Genomic DNA, 4,683 nt, shown 5'->3' with positions numbered 1-4,683 from the left:
CATGGAAAAGTACCAGCCCCACTTAAACATGGCACTGATCCAAGACCAGCTTTCCAAACTCAATTGCATGACTCGTCCGAGATATCCCAAACCTTTGCCTTTCGATCTTGTGCTTGTTAGACTTACAGAATCTCATGCTAGTAGTACTACCTAAATTTTTGCAGAACTCATATACATACAAGTATATATATAGTAGCTCCACATTCCGTTCCAAAACCTTTGCACCCCCCATCCCCAAAAAATATTTCTGTTTGCTCCCAATACTTTTGCATTTACTGAGAAACTTTGCACTTGCTCGCAAAAGCACTGAAATAAAGTCACTCAAAACAAAAACACTCATACATTTCAGGAAAACTATGAATAGGTAGGGTTCCATGCACAATTATTTTCATGTAATCAAATCTATACGTACTGTACAGCTTTTCTGGTGTGGTAAACTTGCTTGGTAGCTCACCTGGTACAGCTCTGCAATTGCAATGCAGAGTGCTCAGGTATAGAAGCGAGTTTAAAATGGCTTGTTGCTTCAGCAAATGTGTTTTCTGTAAACATTACCAGTTACACTGTAAAAAGTAATACCTAGATCAAACTTATAAAAAGTGAGGCAAGTGGCTGCATTGGATGTTTTAAGTTGAGTCAACTTGCAGCCTTTTTCAAGTATAATAAACTCTGTAAAATTACTTAATTCAAACACAACAAAATCAAGTTGAGTTAACTAATAAGTGCTATATTAGTCAGTTAGATAAACCTAATTTTCTTGGTATATGTAACGTATTTATGTGGTACTACAAGTAACCTGTACTCATTTTAGTTAGGTTTTATGAACTTTATGCTCATAGTAAATTTAACCTAATCAAGTGTGAATAAACATTTTAATTAAGTCCTGGCTATTACCTCAGAAAATACATCTAAATGTCTATATTCTAAGCAGTACAGTAAATCACTTTACATAAACAGACTTTATCAATAACAATTACAAATTCAATTGAAGAAGAAAAAGATGGGAAGACAGATTAAAGACAATAACATTTATTCAATGTCAACTAGTGTCACTTTTAACAGTGCCTAACAAACATACAAAAGTATGCATAGGGTCCAATCCCACAAAGAACCTGTGATATATCTCAGAAGTATACACCAGATTTGAGTGATATTAGAGGTTGTGAGCATAGACAAGTCCAAACAGGAGGTTTTCTACAGGTTTGGCACACCTCTGACCATGGGCTGTCCTTCTACTGTGATAATCCCAATCGTGTTTGGCTGATGGCGCGTGTATATTTTCAGTGGGGAACTGCCAAGCTCAGCGTACACCTCTGTTTCATCATGACTCTATTGGGGAGACAAAAAAGAATCAAGAGTTTGGTCAGGCAAACAGGTATTGAGATGAATATAGCAGACTGGTAGAAGACAGATACGACACAAAGTCAAAGTTGTACTTTTTAGTTGCTTAAGGTGATGGATACTTTGACTAGAGCATGTGACCAGAGTGAAGTCTACCATGACAATGTCATAGAGTGTTGGTACTATACTATCATGATCTACTGTAGCATGAGTGTTGTCTTTTCTCGTTCAAAGGATACATTACAATAAAACAATGCAATTTTCCTTGCCTGTACCTTATTGGTCATCACATTACTGTATTAAATATATTTCAAGAACAAAGTAATTACCCCATATCATCACAATAGTAATAACATACAGACAGAAATTAGATAAGTAGCTTTAAGCCCAGTACATACATGGTGGACAGTGATGAGGTCTTCCTTTCCCTCCCATATGTACTCAATCAGGCATCTCAGTACCACTTCTCTCCTTTTCTCCACATAGCCAGATGGATCCTGTCAACAAGTAAAATCTGATCAAAATTCACTGCCTGATGACAGTATCACAAATTAGAGAACCTCTGTATTTCAACCATGCAATTGATGTAAAAGGTTGTACTATACATACACCACTACCACTGTACTGTACAAGATCTCACACTATCACCAGCATCTCACAAAATTGAGATTTAACTGACCATGTAGGCTGTATTTATCAGTATGAATCAAGCTTCTATTAGTGCAGTAGTAGAAGGAGGCAGAAAGGTGATCATATCTGCCTTATATTGGTGGTTGGTACATAAAACCTAATTCAGAAATGTAATTGTATGGAGCCAACACTATTGTTTGCAATTTTACCTATGTTTTACTTACCTGGGAATAATTATAGCTTTAACTGTATCTATTCTGAAGTTTTTCTTACCTGTATCTGAAGACCCCAGGTAACAAAAACGCTTGGTTACCTAAAGACCAGAAAAAATATGCATGTTAGAATAAGTTTAAAAACCAGTGGTAAATGTAAAATATTTAAGTAACAGGTTAAAAATAGTTTTATGGTTTTGAGCCAGTGCTATCAAATGCACTTACAACTCTGCTGCTGATAACACGAGGACCCCACGACAGCTGCATGCCCCACCGGAGACTGTGTTATTAAGATGAAATTAAATAAGTCAAGTCACCTTTATTTACAGTACACAGCACTTTGAAATATATATAAGTATTCTTTGTTGCCTTTTTCTCCATCACACTTTAGAAAACATTATATATGACCTGAAAACATAAAATCGCAAAATTCATCCTTTGAAACCCATTTTAAAATCATCTACCATGAAAATTGTACATCAAAATCATGTTACAAAATGTTTTCAGTCGTGAATTATAGGTTTGGATCATGCACTTTCAAGTCTATGTTCAAAAATGTGAATGGCAGTTAACAGGGTAAGTTAACGCTAACTAACGATTAAAAGTGATATTATTGGTAAAATTAAAGCCAAAGTAGTCTTAAAACATAATAGGCATTACTAAAGCACTTGTTTAATTTCATATTAACAACACGGTCTTAACTGCTGTTGTCTTCTGATCGTTGCATACAAGACTTCACTGCTTAGCACTGTGTAGCCAACTTAGCTTGCCATGTGTGCAAGATAGCTAGCTATACAGTACAATTTGCAAACCTTACTTTAGCTTCCTAGTTGAGTGAACGATTTTGCGTGACTTTACATCACCAATAAATTGCCAAAACTTGCACATCTTACCGTGTTAATCAGTCTGTGAAATTTAGATCCGCTGCAGCTTTCAAACAGTTGAAGTGCCGAGGAAGCATCTGCCTTGGAAAGTCCCCGCCAGTGAAAAAGGGATAAATCCAACTTAATTTTTATGTGTTTTTTATTTCAAATATTTAAGTTTGATGAACACACATGCCACATCGACAGCTGCTCAAATAAATTGTGCATTTCAACTCACTTTTATAACATTTCTTGTACACAACAAACTCATACAAAAAGCTACCCAAATAAATTGCTATTGTTTTACTTAAAATATATTGTTATGTAAAAAGTGATATATTTTAAGTAAAGAGGAAGTATATTTATACTTTTTAGTATAAAACAAATAAAATAAACTAGATTACAACTATTTAAAATATATAAAACCTACTGTGTGGGTGTAGCACTTTTTACAGTGTAGGTTTAGTGTAGTGGTATGTTATTTTCAAATGCTATAGAGAATTAAGCTTTTAATGCTACTCACTGGACATTTCATTTCTGAACTGCCACAATTTGTACAACAACAAACGGAATGAAATAACGCCAGATTCATGTTCATCCATTTTGGATGCTTTTAACACCGCTCACTGGGTATTCCACTTTGAAATTGTAACAAAATGCGCAGGAAGCAACATAATATAATTTTGAGGAAATATCACCATAGACATGTTGTTTCCAATGAGCTTGGGATGGTATTTAGAAATGGATACAAAGCATCAAACGTCATGAGCACAGTTTAATGTTAGCATGATATTTCAAACCTCTTATGGTCTGTGTGGATGTTAAAAAGGCAATCCATTTAGTCACTCAGCTTTGTAGCGCATACATTCTCATTTATAGCGACTTTCAGTTACACTAATTGTCAGGACAGACCCTCTGGAACAACCTGGGGCGGAACATGAGGAAGTGTCACGCTCCAGGGAAGAACGGTGACAGAATGGGGCTGAAATCATAGCACTTCTCAGTTCCTGGGTCAACACTGCTTGAGCTTGAGCCCAAAACTTCTGTGTTCACAGCTCGGACCATTACCCATCACAATCTGGAATTTAAACACTTCATTTAGGCTGTTGTTGAAAAAGTATTGTTAAAGCATTACATTTATCTTCGTACCCTAAAATGACAATTCAGTCATTATTCTGCCACTCCAAACCTGTAATTATTTTTTTTTTTTTTGTTCATGAGCTGTTCACAATTTGTGTGAGAAACAGACCATTTAAGTTGTAATTTGCTGAAAAGTCATTGATGTTCAACTTGAAATGTTCCTGGTTTGACATTAATGACTGGTTGGTTATTGCATGTTTCTTGACCAGGCATGATGCAAGGGGAAATAAAATAGGGGATAAAACAACTTAATTGGATAGTCCGCTAAAAAATTAAATTCTGTAATCACTGTCTCCGATTCATGTCCTCGCAGACCTGTATGACTTAACCTTGTGTGGAACACGGTTATAGATGTTTAGCAGAAGGTCAAGAGCTGTGTGCAGCATTCTGAAATGATGATATTTGAGAAACAGGCTGAAATTTGAGTTATTTGCTGAAAATATTCCACAAAGTGATTGATTTCATACCTTTGAGATCAATAACTCTAGTTGCTTCTTGTA

The 4,683-nt window shown here is 35.6% G+C and overlaps 1 long non-coding RNA gene across 1 annotated transcript; it reads right to left on the bottom strand.

The window, feature by feature from the left end:
* Window positions 1-233: 233 nt before the first annotated feature.
* LOC113080451 (uncharacterized) lies at window positions 234-3,447 on the bottom strand. The gene is made up of 5 exons (XR_003281857.1): window positions 3,074-3,447; window positions 2,406-2,460; window positions 2,242-2,281; window positions 1,737-1,835; window positions 234-1,326 (listed from the first exon to the last, which is right to left on the bottom strand). It is a non-coding gene; the product is annotated as an uncharacterized LOC113080451 (long non-coding RNA).
* Between the last annotated feature and the right edge of the window lie 1,236 nt (window positions 3,448-4,683).

This window comes from Carassius auratus, unplaced genomic scaffold (assembly GCF_003368295.1).
Source record: "Carassius auratus strain Wakin unplaced genomic scaffold, ASM336829v1 scaf_tig00031353, whole genome shotgun sequence".
Classification (NCBI taxonomy): Eukaryota; Metazoa; Chordata; class Actinopteri; order Cypriniformes; family Cyprinidae; genus Carassius; species Carassius auratus.
The sequence above is the reverse complement of the archived record's forward strand: the minus strand, read 5'-3'. Positions and strand labels throughout refer to the sequence as shown.